This window comes from Pongo pygmaeus, chromosome 5 (genome assembly GCF_028885625.2).
Source record: "Pongo pygmaeus isolate AG05252 chromosome 5, NHGRI_mPonPyg2-v2.0_pri, whole genome shotgun sequence".
Taxonomy (NCBI): domain Eukaryota; kingdom Metazoa; phylum Chordata; class Mammalia; order Primates; family Hominidae; genus Pongo; species Pongo pygmaeus.
In genome coordinates, this window is record NC_072378.2 from 106386011 (window position 1) to 106404693 (window position 18683).

The window sequence follows — 18683 nt, forward strand, 5'->3', positions numbered from 1 at the left end:
TTCAGCTATTTTTTCAATAGTTACTTCTTAATATCTAGATGTTTGTACAGAAAGTTCCGACTTAACTATATTGCCTTAAAAGAAAAGTTTTCTCCAAGGTGGGAGATAGAGAAATGTACTTGTGTTAACTGCATTCCTTCACTTGTGGAAAGACATTACTCATGCACTTACCTGTCTGCAGGATGGGAAAGCAGAATGATATCTTTAGTCACAGGGTGAGTGAGAGCTAGTTTAGCTGCCAGGCCTGAAGTTTGTATAATACATTTCTTGTTATAACTTATTATAAGATCAATGAGGGTTAATAGTGAAATATATTTGTCATGAAAGAAATGCTCTCCTCCATCCCAAAAGACATTTGCTTTAGTAACACCATATATTAACAGTTTAAAAAATTACTTAGCGTGAGACAGAAAGAGTTCTGGAGATTGGCTGCACAACAATGCGAATGTACTTAAACTATTGTTAAGTGTAGTTAATATATTGATCTGCATAGTTCTGTATAGTTAAAAATGGTTAAGATGGTAGATTTTATTATGTGTATTTTACCACAATTAAAAAATGTTAAAGCTTACTTAGTGATGAAAAGCATAAAAAGGACATGAAGAGATTATTAGCTTATATTTTATATTTCATTAGAACATGACAAAAGTAGGTAGTAAAATTCAATACAGAATGCTTTGTAACTCAAAGTAGCATAATATCAATAAGGGCACCAGAAATATGAAACATTTTATAAGATATTGAATTTCAAAACCAAATTTAAATTTAAAAAATTAAGTAAACTGGCTTACTGTACTTTATACTTACTTTCAAGTTGGTTTCACATTTTATTCTTTTCTCTTTATAAGAAATAATTTATAACTGGGGGAAAAAAAACCCCTGATAAACCCAGTCATTGGCCGTAGCCAGAGTTTCAAGTTGTTTCCTATATTTGTCCTTCAGTAAGTATGCCTTTTATAACATAAAACAAAAATAATTATTTGAGCATAATGCAATTACATATCCTATAACGTTTGCTGAAGTCCAGGAAACAATTCGTGGCAGTGTTCAGAATTGAGGCAAAAAATAAGTTCCTTGAGGTAGGTGGCAAGGAAGGGTCTGTTGTGGCCTCCTGCCTTGCAAAAAGCTCTGGGCATTGGGCTGCCCACAGGAGCAGCCCCAAGGCCAAGCCAAAAATGTCGGGGAAGGAAGGAGGCCAGTTGGTATACCTGGGAGAGGCAGAGGCTTGAAGCCGCAGATTAACTGGGATCCCAGTGTAGGATGGAGCCAGAGCAGAGAGAGCAAGGGCAGGAACTTGAGAGAGCAAGGAGAGGCACAGTGTGGTTCAGGCGACACTGTCTCTAAGTGTCACTGGAATGGGGTCAGCCAGGCACTGTCTCTACTCTCTACTCACTGTACCACACCCTCCACCTCAGAGAGGCTCAAAATCTCTACAACAGAAGAATTGGCTCTGGGATCCACTTACCATCTGCCTGTTGTCTCCCTCTCTCCCCATCTCCATCATCCCTTCTCCCCTCTCTCTTTTCATCCTTGCTCTCTTGGGCCCTGGTTGTCTTAATCTTTCTCACTCTGCATATCATACCAGGTCTGGGAGGAGGCAAGAGGCAGTACAACAGCCTTTCTCTTCCCCGCTGATGTGTTTTCAACTCTGTCTCTTGAGATCATGGCTGAGAGATTTACTGAACCATTAGCTCAGAAGTGCAAGACCCCACCTACCCACCCACCCACACACCCCACTACCGCCTCCCTGGCCAATATTACTGGGAAACAAATGTTGACTCCATTTAGATTCTGGGTAGTTTATATTGACAGTGAGTTCTAGGGTGCCAGGGGCACCTCCCATACATTCCAAATTACCCTTCTCTTAATCCACTCTCCCCAGTGAGCCTGAGCATTTCCTGCAAGATTCAGCAGATTTGCTGAGGGAATTATATCAAGGACCACCAATGACCTTCTTTCCTAGGCAGAATAAATTATATATATTTATTCAAACTAATGCTCACATTTTTAATTTGTATTATAGCTAAGCAATTTACATTTTCCAAAACAACCAGAATTTACCCATTTTTATAACTGTTCCATATGTTCTATGTTATTGTATTTGTTTATTATTTTTAACACGTTATAACAACATTTCTTAAAGTAGACAATATTATATTGACTCTTTCAATTAAATTAGAAAACATGCTGGTACAAGTGCAGTGGTGTTTATAACTAATTAATCACAACCAGTTACAGATTTCTTTGTTCCTTCTCCACTCCCACTGCTTCACTTGACTAGCCTTAAGAAAAAGACATTTACTATACCTGCTTGTATAAACAAATACGGATTTATAGTTAAAAATACAATATTGCCTCTCAAATTTACATATACAACAACTACAGGAAAAAGTGTAACTACAAATTAGAATATTGCTAGAATTTAAATCTTGAGTGAGAAAAATCATCAGGGATTGTATATTTATTTTACAAAACAAGTTTTCCTTTAAACAATTGCATTAAATATTTAGTTGGCTTTAGCGTAGAAGGTATGTTTATTTAAAATATTTATATTTCTAACAGACCATTTTTTTCACGAGAGAAAAGCATAAGAAAGTGGTATCATTAAATAAAAACATATCATGTATTATGTGACAAACATGAATTGGATAACTCTTTCTTTGCATATAAGAGTGAATTAACATTGTAGATTATTATGTGTTTTTTGTATTATTTTCATTTGCTTATATTTATTATGTTATATTTACTGCTTAACTCGTTTTGGAAGTGAAAATGTGTTGATTCCACTATGTGGAGGTATTTCCAGGACATGAAGAGATACCCTTTATGAATTAAAGTGTTTCTTTAAAAAAAAATGGAATAAGAATATTGAGTAATGTATTATTAATTAAAATATAATATCTTCAAAGAGAGCACTTGCCTTAATGAGAATTTCAATGATTTCTAGTATAAAAATATTTTAATCCTCCTTGAATTCTAATCACTTATTTTCATCTAGAAATTACATGTGACTATATTGATTATAAACTAAATTGTCATATTTTCAATTATTCTGGCCTCACATTCAAACAAGTAAAGTGGAATAAACGTAATTATTTTATTAATTCAAGCAAAAGATCTTTTTTTGCTTTAACCATTTGGATCTTTTCCTTCTTGATGGCCTGAATAAAGCTGCTGTTTCCCATTTTCTACTAGTGCATGTATGTGCATGTGTAGAAGTTTGTGTGTGTACTTTTTAGGAAGAAAAATAAGCCTCTCCTTCCCCCTCAAAACAAAAGTAACTCTAATCTATAGACTATTGCCAAATCACTGCTGCTCCTTGATAAGTCACTTGTCTGAATCTTAGTTCTTGGTGATGCTTGTCTGCCCCATCATTCAGGAAACATCTGTGAATCTTTAATCTCACTCTAGAGATTGTGATGCTCCCAAATCATCTAAAACAGAGAAGTATCTGCTTTATTCTCAACTATCTCAGAGATGGTTCTAACCACGATTGTTTTTGACAGCTTGTTTTTGTTTTTGTTTTTTTGAGACGGAGTCTCACTCTGTCGCCCAGGCTGGAGTGAAGTGGTATGATCTTGGCTTATTGCAACCTCTGCCTCCTAGGTTCAAACAATTCTCCTGCCTCAGCCTCCCTACTAGCTGGGATAACAGGCATGTGCCACCATGCCCAGCTAGTTTTTTTTTGTATTTTTAGTAGTGATGGGGTTTCACCATATTGGCCAGGCTGGTCTTGAACTCCTAACCTCAAATAATCTGCCTGCCTCAGCCTCCCAAAGTGCTGGGATTACAGGCGTGAGCCACCACACCTGGCCTTAACAGCATTTTTCATTGCCCAGTTAATCTTATAATTGTAGAGGTAGTATGTTTGCCAGTTTCTAGCCTGGTTATTCTAATTTAGTCAATAAGCAGAGCAATTCAGTTCAACAAACATTGGTTGAGGTAGCAGAGAGGAAAAAACATTTTCTAATCCTTTCATTTTCCATGTTTCCCAGGTAAGTGGTCACTTTGAGAGGTGATCTATCCCTCTGTTTCATTTCTCTTCTAACTCCTGTTATTTCCTCTTCTTTCTCTTTATACCTGTTCCACAAAGGTCCACTGGTGTTTCTCTCAGTGCCCAATCCCCAATCTCACTTCGTTTCTCAGACTAAACCGAAACCAAAATATAAAGTATTTAAGGGGCCTCAGACTCATTGACCTCACTCCAAACCTGCTCCATCCCCTGGGCCATATGTTGTGACTCCTCCACTGTTGGGCTGGCCTAGGACACAATACATCAACATTATCACTGGGCACCCACATTGTGTCTCAAGTCACCTAGGCTGCTAATCTCACCAAGCACAGTTCTCAAATCATCCTACAAGAAGTAAGACCTCCCCGGATCTTGAAGTCCAACCCACAACCCTGCCATTAGGATGTTTACTAACTGTTTTAGTCTATTTTGTGTTGCTTATTAAAGAATATCTAAAATGCGGTAATTTATAAGAAAAAGGAATTCATTTCTTACAATTCTGGAGGCTACATCCAAGGTTGAGGGGCCACATCTGGTGAGAGCCTTCTTGCTGGTAGGGACTCTCTACAGAGTCCCAGGGCAGTATAGAGTATTACTTGGAGAGGTGACTGAACATGCTAATGTGCTAGCTCAGGTCTCTCTGCCTTTTCTTTTAATGCCACCGGTTCCCCTCCCATGATAATTTATTAACCCATTAACTCATTAGTTCATTAATCCATCAATGAGTTAGTCCATTCGGAAGGGCAGAGTCCTCATGACCCAATCACCTCTTAAAGGCCCCACCTCTCAATATTGCCACATTGGGGTTTAAATTTCCACAGGAGGTTTGTAGGGGACAAATATTTAAACCATAGCACTACCTAAGGTTAGAACTTCTCCATAGTGACTTACTTAAAGGACTTACTAGTGTCATCCATCTGGACACCCCAGCACTTCTATTGGGATGCCATTTTAAATGACTTGTGCCATCTGGTGTGATTAGAGATTGTTGAGCCCTTGGACCTACCTTGTCCCAAATCTCTGCTTTCATCAGCAGTCAGATCTTGCCATCATTTCACCCCACCCCACTCTGGAATCTGTTCTATCCACATGGGTAGATCTAGTACCTAGCTTAAATCTCTCCGCCTTTCCATAGTGTCTGCATTGTAGGAGTCCCTCTGTGCTCTATCAGTGCTGATCTAAAAGGTCAAATACACTTAGGGGAAAAAATGGAAAATAGAGAGCAATGTATATAGCATGTTATATTTTGTGCAAAACGGGGGAATAGTGTGTGTATACATATATATGTAGATGCATTAATAAACTATGGAAGTATACATTAAAAACTAATAATAATTACATGTGGTAAGGTGATAAGGGTGGGGGAAATAAATGTAGGAAACACAAGCCTTTTACTGTGTACTTTTTAATACTTTTATTTTTGAGCTATGTGAAAGTATTGCCTATGCAGAAATTTTCTGAAGATGGAGGAGTGGTTTAAGTTGTATTGTGACTAAAATTAAATTGAAATGGTTTAGGTAGCCATGTCTAATTGTTAATGATTTTCTGATGTGCTGTAAACTGTGCAAACAGTCCTGATTGCATTGTCAGAAGGCTACTGTTGTTTCCAAGTTACCTTACTGGGCCATTCTACTCTTTTTGCACAGACTGTTTCCCATGCCTACAAAGTTTTTCCATTTTTTATGCAGCTGCAGTCTTCTACTCATCCTTTAAGATCCTGCTCAAACAGCTCCTTTTTTGTGATCTCTGCCCCTGGAAAGTTGTTTATTTTCCCCTGTGTTGCCACTTACCTTGAATGTACCTTGAACTCAGTACTTATTGTACTGATTTACAAGTCTCCTTCCTTGTCAGACTAGGAAGCCCTAAGGATCAGACTGCATTTGTATGGATGGAACATTATTTATAAATTTTTTTTATGAATGAAATGCGTATATTCACAGTTTTTTTAAAAGTAGAAAATACTGCTGTAACAAATGCACAGCATTTCAGTTCTAGTATGAATTTTACTTTTGTTTAGGCTTTTGAAGGTAGAGCAGGAAATCTCACCAAATAAAAACATAAGCCTGCTGCGTGCAGCAGAAAGAGAACGAGGTAGTTTCCAGAGCATGATACCACCCTTCTCCTCCCGCACATGGGACGTGGAGGTGCCAAGATGCAGGTGAACACAGAGCACAGTGGCACAGGAAGCAGTTCATTGTCCCCAGAAAAACCCGATATTACTGAGTGCAGCAAGAGCTTCCTTTCCATACACACACAGGTTCACAAGTTGGGCATTCTCCAGGCTGGAGGACGTTGCTTTGGTATCCTAAGTATGGCATTACAGACTGGGACACTATATCTCATGGCACACTATATCTCATAAAAGCTAAATATCTTATATTGTATGAAAAAGATTGGTTGCCTGTGTATAGCCAGCTTTGGGAAAATCCAGGTTATCTATATTTATTTGTGATGTTTCCATTTGAAGGTATTATGGACACCAGGATGTAACAGGAAAGCTCAGTGAGTGATGTGTTTTGCTTTCCACCACAAGTAATGTGTTGTCTTCTTTGAGGCACTGACTATGGGTGCTCTTTATTTACATATGTATAAATAAACATATAAATATACAGCAGCCAGTCCATTTCCTGTATTAACTCAAATTAGAAGGCTTTATCTGTTGTAGGGTGTTTTTTAAGAAGAGCATGGTAATATATTTGTCATTTCTCTTCTAAATATTATATTAGCTTGCTGCAAAAAAAAATTCCAAGAATACTAAACTCATAAAATAAAGACTTAAATTCTCTCCTCACCCTGAGAGGTAACTATTTTGGTATGCCTCTCAGGGTGAGGAGAGAAAAAAGTCTAAGTGGACTAAACAGAGTTAGTCCATTTGTGGGTTTTTGGTTTTTTTTTTTTTTACTAAGAAATCTTTGTGATCATCTTCCCATGTCAGTCTCTATAAATATGCTTCTTTAGAATTGCTGAGTAGTATTCCATATGTATAACATGATGGATGTACTATCACATAGTTTACCAGTCTTTATTTGTGAATATATGAGTTGCTTCTACATTTTTTTACTTTTATAAACAACACCATCTCTATGCTTTTTTTGGTCAGTTATTTTTGCGGGATAAATTCCCTAGAGATAGAATTGCTGAATCAAAAGCTTGCATATTTTAAAATGTTATAGATACTGTCAAATTGTCCATTGAAAAAGGTTTATCAACTTACACTTCCAACAGTAAATATGTCTATTTTCCCACCACTTTATGAATGTTATATATAATAATATTTTCATTTTGCCAACCTGTTGGTACCTCATTATTTAAATTTGCAGTTCTTCAACTAAGAATGAGTCTGAGCTCTTTAGTACGCTTATTGGCCACTTGTATTATTTCTTCATTGAATTATCCTTTCATATTCTTTGCTCATTTTTGTACTGCATTGTTTACCTTGCTGAAGATATTGTGCTAAAGTGATAATCATTGGTATTCAGAGCTAATCAAAATTATATTTTTATATGGGACATTTTTATCTTTTTTGTAATTTTTTTGGAAAATATCTTGATGTTCTGTTATCCAGTCAGGGTTTAAATTTGTTGTGTGTTTATGGAGGTGGGGGATTGTGAGGGGGAAAAATTGTAATGAAAAACCCAGAATACTGCCCTGCCCTTACTCTAGAGGGGATATCCAGAGATGGGGAGCAGGAGTAGGGGTTTTGAAATCATGTTTTGTGGTAACTCATATGCAACGAAACTAAATGAAGTTCTCAGAAGAGTAACTGAAATGCTCTTCCCTCTCACTCACTCCAGTTCTGCTCCTGCGACTTTCAATCCCTTTGTTTTGTTGTCTTGTTTTGTTTTTTTCTTGAGACAGTCTCACTCTGTTGCCCAGGCTGGAGTGCAGTGGCTAGGTCTTGGCTCACTGCAACCTCCGCTTCCCAGGTTCAAGTGATTCTCTTGCCTCAGCTTCCAGATTAGCTGGAATTACAGGCACCTGCCACCATGCACAGCTAATTTTTGTATTTTCAGTAGAGACAGGGTTTCACCATGTTGGCTAGGCTGGTCGTGAACTCCTGACCTTGTGATCTGCCCACCTCAGCCTCCCAAAGTGCTGGGATTACAGGGGTGAGCCACCGTGTCCAACCTTTGATCCCTTTGTTAAAGTAAATTTCCTGCTCTTAACATGAAAAATATTTACAATTGCCTTTGATTTAAAGCATCAGGAACTGAAAGCATTTAAATTAAATCCTTTGGGATCCTATTTCCAGCTCTAGATCAAGACAGGTGCCTTTCCTCCAGGAATACTTGAGTGGTAATCACCCTGACCAGCTGCCCATCTTGATGTAAGGAATCGCTAATGATTCTAAACCATGGGGCAAATACAAAGCTTTATGTAAGTGGTAATTACTGTTATTGTTCTCTGACATCCTTACATTTCAAGCTGAGTTCCTTCCAGCAAATGTAGTACAGGAGAAAATTAAAGCTCTGGTGACATCATCCCCATAATAAAGAGGAGTCACTGGCCAGAGATGCTCATTTGTGTTTCTGAGGCCATTGAGAGAGGATCGTATCATCATTTTGACTGGAGAGATGAAAACTTGGGGGTTTGTCTTCTTTTGAGTTGTTATAGGGTCTTTCCTAATCGTGATAGAATATTTGTTTTGGTCAGAAATCCCTCACTGGGGGAAATCCCTTCTATTGCCAAGAAAAAAGGCCACTGGCTGCAGTGACTCATTTGGGACTATTGGCACCATATTGGGCTGCACATGTAGCTCCGGACACTCCAGCTCTCCTACAAAACTTTCTGTTCTCTCTTGGGAAAAATCGGAAGGCTGATCCGATCCAGAGCCTCCATGGGGGGTTCAACCTGCTGTGGGTGTGGCTGCGGCAGGTGCAATGGGTGTGCTAACAATCGCAGCAGGAACATTGACTCTCGGCATAGGCGTCCCGACTCCTGGAATAGATATGAAAATCCCAGAAACAGGTACTATGAACGGGATCTTGAGGTAAGTCCTTGCTGAGGAAATCCTTCTGAGTCATTGATTTGTCCAATATTTCTTTAGTGATGTTTGAGTATTGATGATTGTGAATCAGCATGTATTACTATTATGCAAGGCTAACTAAGTATTTCAGTCTCATATATTTGAAAATATCCTGGCAACTGTCTATTAAGATACTCATTTAGCTATTCTTTTTTTTTTCTGAAGTTTTTTGTTTGTTTGTTTGTTTTTTTTTTTTGAGACGGAGTCTCGCTCTGTCGTCCAGGCTGGAGTGCAGTGGCGCGATGTCGGCTCACTGCAAGCTCCGCCTCCCAGGTTCACGCCATTCTCCCGCCTCAGCCTCCCGAGTAGCTGGGACTACAAGCGCCCGCCACCATGCCCGGCTAATTTTTTGTATTTTTAGTAGAGACAGGGTTTCACCGTGGTCTGGATCTCCTGGCCTCGTGATCCGCCCACCTCGGCCTCCCAAAGTGCTGGGATTACAGGTGTGAGCCACGGCGCCCGGCCTTTTCTGAGTTTTAAACAGTGTTTTTGCAACTGGTTAGAGTTTAACTAGCAAAGTAAGTAAAAGTAGTTCCTGCTGGGTTACGTTCTCTGAGACTTAGCCCTTACACCAAGTTTTTCAGAACCTCTAATGCTGGAGAAAGAACCAAGCTACTTTATATTTTCTCAAAAGCCACTTTCCTTTGGGTTGGGCTCATTTGCAGCATACCAAGTTCTTATTTGAATCATATGGTAATAAATCACAAAGATGCTTTGAGAAGTGGAATAATTAGTTTAAGATTCTGCATCAACAGCTCATAATTGCTTTGTGTATACTGGACTTGACAGGTGATGTCTTAAGACCGAGTGGTGAATCAAGGTCTTAACCCAGACTTTACTCATTATCCCCAATTCCTGTTTGTAAAAGCTAATGTGGACAGGCTCAGTGGCTCACACCTGTAATCCCAGCAGTTTGGAAAAACCAAAGCAAGAGGATTGCTTGAGGCCAGGAGTTTGAGACCAGCCTGGGCAATAAGCAAGACCCTATCTCCACAAAAAATTTTAAAAATTAGCTAGGCAAGGTGGGCCATGCCTGTAGTCTTAGCTATTTGGGAGGCTCAGGTGAGAGGATCTCTTGAGCCAGAGAGTTCAAGGTTGCAGTCAGCTAGGATGGCACCAGTACACTCCAGCCTGGGTGATAGAGAAAGACCCTGTCTCTAAAAAACAAAACAAGCCAGTGTGCTGTTTTAGTATTAAATCTTCTGTCCTGTGCTATTTGTACGAATAAACCTGAGGCAGGAAAAAAAAAAAAAAACTTCTGTCCTGCTTTGTAAAGTGGGAGGTGGCCATCACCACCAGACGGAACTCACCTTTGATGCTTGTTTTTCCTTCTGTTCTCTCCTTGTAATAGTATACATTTGCTTTGTTTTGCACATGATGCCTTTGAAGCTATTGGATGGAATGTGTAGAATGTTTGTCACCCTAGTTTTGTAATGTGTTCTAGGAAAAAGCATGCCCTTTAAACTTATGATCTATTCTTTATTTTCCCTCTCAGGGTGCTGATTATCATATAACCCATAATTTAATGAAATAGGTAATTGATTTTAAATATATGTGTTTGTATGTGTATAGATATGTGTGTGTATGAAGCACACTTTTGAAAAACATCTGAATGCTGAAGTGACAGTTGGAGATGGAATAAAACATTTGATGTTGGCAGTTTGTTGAGCATATCAGTCAGATAAAGCCTTTAGTTGTTTCTTGCATTTAATACTGCAGGAAAGGGATTTAGTATTTTAATTATTCTGTTTATTCCCGTGACTACTGATTTTACTGTCATTTTCTGTTAGTGGGCCTTTGATGTCACTCTGCCATTGTGCCTAATGACTCTTTTAGAAGCTTTAGTCAAATACCAGCTACAGAGAGGCCAAAAAGTCACTGTGCGTAGATTCATGTCCATGGCTAATTATTGGTTATCAGTTACCAGTAGATATTTTAAATAATTTTCAACCAGTCACATGAAAGAAAATCCCCAGAAAAACATAGGGAAAAACCAAAATGTGTGAGTGGAGGACAAATGGACAACTGTAACTTAAATGCTTAGAGCCTTTGTGACAACTTGTGGTTATTGGACAGCTCTCAATGTGACAAACACAACCAGCATGAACAGCTACAAGGCAACCTGGGTCTTCTCAGTAAACCCTGGACCTGTCTAACCGAATGCCCTTCTTGACTTCAAACAAAGATCTTAGAAATCTAAAAGTTGGCCAGGCACAGTGGCTCACACCTGTAATCCCAGCACTTTGGGAGGCCAAGGCGGGCGGATCACAAGGTCAGGAGTTCAAGACCAGCCTGACCAACATGGTGAAACCCATCTCTACTAAAAATACAAAAAATTAGCTGGGCATGTTGGTGCGCACCTGTAATCCCAGCTACTCGGGAGGCTGAGGCAGGAGAATTGCTTGAACCCGGGAGGCAGAGGTTGCAGTGAGCCAAGATCGCGCCACTGCATTTCAGCCTGGACGACAGAGTGAGACTTTGTCTAAAAAAAAAAAAAAAAAAAAAAAAAAAAATCTGAAAGTCAACATGCTATTCATGGAATAAGATCCCTAAATAATGAGAAACTTTTTCCTATTTGATTTTGTTTCATTAGAATCTTAAAATGAAGACTTCCAACTTAGAAAATGAGAGAATTAGGGACTGTTCTGAGCACTGATGCTATAACTTCTAATTTAAAGCATTTCCCTAATGATGACAGTACCATTAAAACCAGCGCAGAGGATTTTGCCTTTAGCTTTCGCTCATAACCTTTGCCTCAAATAACTAAAAAGAATATCAAAATACTTCTTCCGAGAATTAACTTCAAAGAATTTAGAGAATTAAGTGATGTTTCACCAAAATATGTATGTTAATTCAAAATATTGAATTTGTTCAGATATTTTACAAAATAACAATATACATCATAAAAATAAAAAATACCCTTAAAATATCTTCTTTGCTTTTCTATTTTATTTTAAAATGGCACTTCTCCAAACTGGCAATAGTAATCCAGTAAGTATCTGTGAATGCAAAAAATATACCTGATCAATATTTATTCATCTTTAAAACTCGATTAAATATTATCTTATTTGCGAAGTTCCCCTAATTCCCAGCTGGCATTGTCTGACATCTCCCATGTTCTCATGGAATTTTGTAATATCTCAAATAATTTATCCATATTATTATTCAGAAATTACATCTCTTCTCCACAAGACCATTTGCCTCTCCAGGGTGGGGAACTAACATCTTATCCACACCTATTACAGTGCCTGGCATATAGAAGACTGTAAAACTAAAGTATAAAGCACTGAATATGGCCAAAAGACCAGAGCTGCGATTTCAGCTCTTCTCCAGATGGCCTGTGATGTTTTATGTTAAGTCGTTCATTCTTTCTGGGCATCAGCTTTTGTATCTATAAAAGAAGGAATGGGAATTGGATTAGATAGTGCTCTGTGGAGCCCTAGGCATTCCTTTGAGGTATCTCAGGGCTGCAACAGGAGGAAGGAGGAAGCTAATGGGAGAGAAACTCAGGCTTGCAAGCTCCATGCCATGTCTTCACTCAGAGAAGCTCATCTCTGTTTTGAATCTCTGTTTTGACAGATCGCTGAATCTGTGTAGATTTCTTTGGAGTAAAATGTTGTACTGCTGAAAAAAAATCTTAAAAACAACTAGACTAGATTATGTATAATGTTTTTCTACCTCTAGTATATATGATTTTATGTAACAGTTTTATTAGTTCATCTCATTATTATGTTGCTTTTTAAAAGAAACTGTATCACATTGCTATCATTAACTTGTTATTTATACCCTGCCCTCTCAAATACAGGTCTTTTTTTGCTCTATTTTTACTTAGCCAGTTGTCTTTTATATCTTGTAATTACTCTTTAAACCTGAGCAAGTTGCCCATCCCTATTGGATTTTCTTTAGTTTGTAGAATCACTCAAATTTAATGAATTGTTTTGAATTTTATTCTTATCTATCTGTGCATTAGCAACCTTAAATATCTAGATTCATCCCTTCCTTCCAGTCATTTGTAAAGGCACTGAATAGAATCATATTCAAGTTGAAATTACTGGGGGCATCGGTATTTGAACAAGTTAGTATTCTGACCTTCCTACATTGCTAGCTGATCTTGCAAATGAGTTGTCTTCTCTACCTTCATGTTTTTTAAAAAAGGATATTTGAAATAGCAACTATTTTCAAGGTTATGAGTAAATATCCAATGGCTATCACCCAAAGTACTAAGTGCAGCCTCCCATGTTTTCACAGCATAAATAGTAATGAAGGAATTAGTAGGTGGATTACAGGAGAAACAGAAAGGAGCACCAGAAGGTCAAAGTATATAAATAAGGAAAGGGATTCGAGTACCCACGTGCTCAACATTCATTCAAAGCTCACTGAAAGTCCCTAGTGCTTCTGCAATTTTAATGCTAACATTCTGCCAGTGGCTTATCCTTTGTTCCTTATGTTTGGTACATGTGCTATTTATTTATTCACTTTGTGCCTGTTAATGAGGTGCCTTGGGAGTTTCTTCTTTCAGCAAAAATGGAAGGGAATGAAAAGGGAATTGGAAGTACATTATCTAACTTTGTTACATACATTACCAACAACTTAATCTAAACCAAGCCTTTAGAAATGAAAAATAAACTAATTTTATTTATGAATAAAGGAAAAGATAGTGTATTTAGTTGCATTTAATACTGTGTTGTTCTTTCTGTCTTACAATTAGGAAAGGTATCAGAATCAAGGTACCAGTTGAAGACATAAGAGAATAAGTAGAATGTGTTTGGCTACAGAGAATGGTACAGAAAGGAACCTTAGGAAGTAGAATTTTTTTAGGAATAAGTGTAGGGTAGAGCCCAATCTTTAAATTCAGACAAAGAAATTGCTGTAAGATTTTGAGCAAAGACATATTTGTGATAAATGAAATATTTCAGAGACAGGGCATTAGTATTTCTGACATGATGGAGGAGTTGGTTATAGAGAAATAAAAAGCTTTGAAAGCAGATGGGAACTGAAATCTCAGAAACTGACTGAGAGGCCGCTAAAACAGTATGGGCTTGTATTAAGACAGAGGCTGTTGAGTGGGATGAAGTCAAGAGATTTCATGATAAATTACGTATAGGAGCAAAAGTGGATAGAACAAAAAGATTTTAGTAGTTTAGGAAGCTAGAAAAATGGTGTTCTTGGTAACAGATGAAATTCTTGGCTGGGCACGGTGGCTTATGTCTATAATCCCAGCACTTTGAGAGGCTGAGGCAGGAGAATTGCTTGAACCCAGGAGTTCGAGACCAGCATGAGCAACATGCTGATTTTGGAGAGATCTTGTCTCTCCAAAATAAAAAAATTAGCCTGATGTGGTGGTATGTACCTATGTTCCCAGCTACACAGGAGGCTGAGGCAGGAGGATTGCTTGAGCCCAGAAAGTTGAGGCTGCAGTGAGCCCTGATCAGGCCACTTCACTCCAGCCTGGGCAACAGAGTAAGACCCTGTCTCAAAGAAAAGAAAAAAGAAAAGAAAAGAAAAAGAAAAAGAGAGAAAGAAAGAGAAAATAAATTCTTCATAAAGGGAACTTGCTTGCAAGGACAAAACCATTTATTCTTTTAAGAAAATTTTGACTTTGAAGTAGTAACTTGAAAACCAGGTAGAAAGTCTTAAGACTAACAGAGAGAGCAGTACAGAGAAATATATTTAGAATATCATCAGAACAAATCAGAAAGAGAAGAATTTCAAAGCTTTTTCTCTTTTTTTTTTTGTAAATTAACATCAAAATTTATTTGCCAGCAAAATCTGACTTGCACTGATATGAGGTAATTTATTGCCTTTAATTGTCCCACTTAAACTGTTATACATTTTTGCTGCAGGAATATTGATATATTATGATATTTGCATACAGTACGTTTCTAAAATCTGAATATTCCTACTTTTTAAGTACTTCTGGCCCCAGTGAGCTTTTCACCAGGGATTGTGGTCCTGAAGTAAGTTTAGAGAAAGAATGGCAGGGAGGGGGTCTTAAATGAGGGAGTCTTACAGAATCACACATAACTGGGGGTCATCTATAAGTGTTGAGTAAATGATGAGAGTAGAATAAACGATTAAACTGAAAAAAGAGAAATATGATACTCACACCAGTAGAAAGTAAAAAGTAAAAGAGGAAATTAAAGAAATAGCTAATGAAGAGGATATTGGATTTGGCAAGAAGAAGGATATTGTTGAATCTGTCCAGCTCTTGACAGTTTTGGGAGTCGAGGAAGATAAGCAATAGGAACTGGAGCAGGAGCCTGAGCTTTACGTACAGGTTGAAACAGGAGCAAACCCTGGGAAGGGAAAGGTTAACGGCTGTCAAAGGGGTAACACAGTTAAGGGAAGGGCTGCATGCTAAGATGGGACAAACTAGGCAGTTTTAGAAGCTGGCGGGAAGTCATCAGGAAATTGATGGCTGTCCAAAGGCCCACGATGAATTAAACACTATAAATCTAAAATCCAGATGTGTGCACAGTACTATTTGGCCATGACTGTCTTCTTATTTAACACAATCTAAAATTTCCTAATCCACAAAAATGTGAATTAGCCGGGCATGATGACATGTGCCTGTAGTCTCAGCTACTAGGGAGGCTGAGGTAGGAAGACCGATTGAACCCACTAGGTGGAGGCTGCAGTGAGCCATGATAGTGCCATTGCACTCCAGCCTGAGTGATAGAGTGAGAACTTGTCTCAAAAAATTATAATAAAATAAAATTTAAAAGTGGCATCTTTTTACTCTCCCAGAAAACATGTAGATGTGATACATGAAATGCACAAAAAATCATTTGTCATTATTTTTCCCAATAATATGCAAGTAGTGATTCCAGAACCATCTAAAGACAAAACACGACGTTGTAAGAGTCTCCTATTTGGTCTTCTTGCCCCCTTCTTTTGTATTCTTACTCCCTATGCTTCTTTGTACACAGATCAGCCATCTTTTTATCTTTTTACAGGATAAATCAGATCCAACTACTCCTCCGCATGTAACTTTCCCAGTGCTTTCACACACTTGGAAGAGAGCGTTCCATCTCTCTGTGGGTTTATAGGCCCTGCGTGGCCTGGCTCCTGCCCCTGTCCAACTCACTGGCCCTCTCCCCACCACTCACCCCTCACTCTGCCTCAGCCACATGGGAGCAGTTACTTGAATACGCAGAACCCTTTCTTGCCTTAGGAATGTGGTATTACCTGTTGGCTCTGCCTAGAATGCATTTGCCCCTGTCCTCACAGAACTGATTCCTTCTTATTGGTCACGTCTTAGCTTAAAGTCATCTCTGTAGAAAAGCTGCTCAGACATGACTGCCTCAACCTACATGAGTTATTTGCGGAGTACATATTACCGTACGATGTTTTCCTGCTTGTTTGTTGTCTTTCTCTTCTACAATATAAATTCCACAAAGCAGAGATTTTTGTCTCTTTTGTTCATTGCTGTATCCCCATTCCTACTACTATGTCTGGCAGATATTAGGTGCTTGGTAAATATTTCTTGAATGAAGAAATGTTTTCTCTGTACCTTTTATTTTCAACTTAGTTTCCTTAATGATTTTATTTCTCAAGGACTACTTAATACTTAGTAGGTATTCAGGAGTTTGTTCAATTTTTTTATTTGGTTTGATTTATTGATTTCAGTTGACACAGTAAATAGAGAACATTGCTTCTCTTTTCTACAGTTTTGTAATCGTTGGTATTAACCATCCCTGGGCAGTCAAGTCCAAAACCTGTTTTGTTCCCTTGTGCCACAATCTTCCCATCCACTGCCCCACTTAATGGCATTAAAAGAAAAAAAAAAAGAACTTTCTTTGTAGATATCTTACATAACAGAAAGTCATTATTTTTGTTAGGAAGCAGTTTTGTAACCAACGGCTTTGACAACTCTGCCCCAAGGCCCATGAAGACTCAGTGTGATGGGAAGGCCTGGAAGAATTACAGACAGAGGAGTAGGAGATCTCATTTATGCTATGGGGCTGTCACTTGTGCCGACAGAGTAGAGGGCGGGGAGTGCAGTGCCTCTGCTGAGTATTCAGGCTGCCAGGCCAAGTCCTGACTTTTCCTCGGGGACAGAGTGCTTCGCTCCTCCCTTTGGTCCCCGAGGTGTAGGTGCAGTCACTGCTCTCCAGTCTGCCCAGCAATAAGCTGGTAAACACAAGATTCTGTGACACACCCAGAAGAATTTAAACTAATTCTCAGAGCCAGGTGTGGTGGCTCACGCCTGTAATCCCAATACTTCGGAAGGCTGAGGAGGGAAGATCACTTGAACCCCAGGAGGTCAAGGGTGCAATGAGCCGTGTTCATGCCACTGCACTCCAGCCTGGGCAACAAAGCGAGACCTTGTCTCAAAATAAAACAAAACGAACAACTCTCAGTCTACCATGCCTTCATTGGACTGACTAAAAATTGGCTATACCTAAGGAGGAGAAGAAATATAAATTAAAAATTAGCTGGAAGAGATGGTGGGCACCTGTAATCCCAACTACTTGGGAGGCTGAGGCAGGGAATTGCTTGAACACAAGAGGTGGAGATTGCAGTGAGCCGAGATCGCACCACTGCATTCCAGCCTGGGTGACAGAGCAAGGGTTCATCTCAAAAAAAAAAAAAAAAAAAAAGAAAGAAAGAAAGAAATATAAATAAAATACTTCTGCACTATAAAAAGATGAGTCTAGAGCAGGAACACAAAAGCAAGTATATAATCATAAAAATGAAGTAAGGCAGATCTACTTAGACTGCCTTTCTCAAAGTAATTGACACAGATGCTCTGTGCTCTAACACAGTATAATTAATGTGTATCACTCTTAAAGGGCCATATTGCCTGCCTGTACCATGAAGCGTCTTTAGAATTGGCACTGTAAGTCATTAATTACATGAGCCCCTGAGTTAGGTATCATTATCCCTGCTTTGCAAACAAGGAAAATCAAGGGTGTTGGTGCCTAGACTCTAAGCAGTGTGTGGCTGGGCTCAATAAAGAATCCTGGAATTTCTGACTCTTAGCCTGAACTTGGGTTTTCTGCACTGTGGAGTCAATATATCATTGAAGACAACCAAGTGGAAATAACCCAAATACACATTGTTCTTGCAGTATTTCAGCCCCACCCTTGTAATTTTCTACATGAAAGGAGACTGCTGTCTGTTTGGCATGTTTGAGGGCTGGAGGAGATGGACTGTGGAGTTCAATGAGGAGGATGGCATGGTGAAATGGAAGGGAAATGCATTGCATGATTTCTGGTCTTTAGAGAGGCTACCTAAGCTTGGTTTCTTGAGAATGATTCTAGTCTGCAGACTGACCATGCAACTTGGCCTTCCCTTCCAGGATGCTCCTGGTAAATCCCAGAAGAAAAGAGCAGACAAGTTTTATCTGTAAAGGAAGTACTCCAGCACAAGGATGTAAAGATCTATGAAAATAGAGCACATGTACACCAATGTGTGGGTCTTCTTTGCAAGTATTTCAGAGGCAGCTGCCTAGTCTGCTGATAGGTAATGCTGGTCTGGTTTCTTCTATTCGGGATCATATCTATTTTAGTCACCTCTATAAATTATTCAAATGAGCCTAGAAGCCTTTCTGTATCAGATGGGTAAAGAAGTCTCTGGGGATTAATTTCTGAAACATTACACTCCAAGAAGAATACTTTTAGGAGAGTGCTTGGTACAATT

General features: G+C 38.8%; 1 protein-coding gene across 1 annotated transcript in view; it reads left to right on the forward strand.

Moving 5' to 3' along the window:
- The window catches only part of CRYBG1 (crystallin beta-gamma domain containing 1), a 210078-nt gene that overhangs the window by 90669 nt on the left and 100726 nt on the right, over positions 1 to 18683 (forward strand). The gene's annotated exons all lie outside the window — the stretch shown is intronic.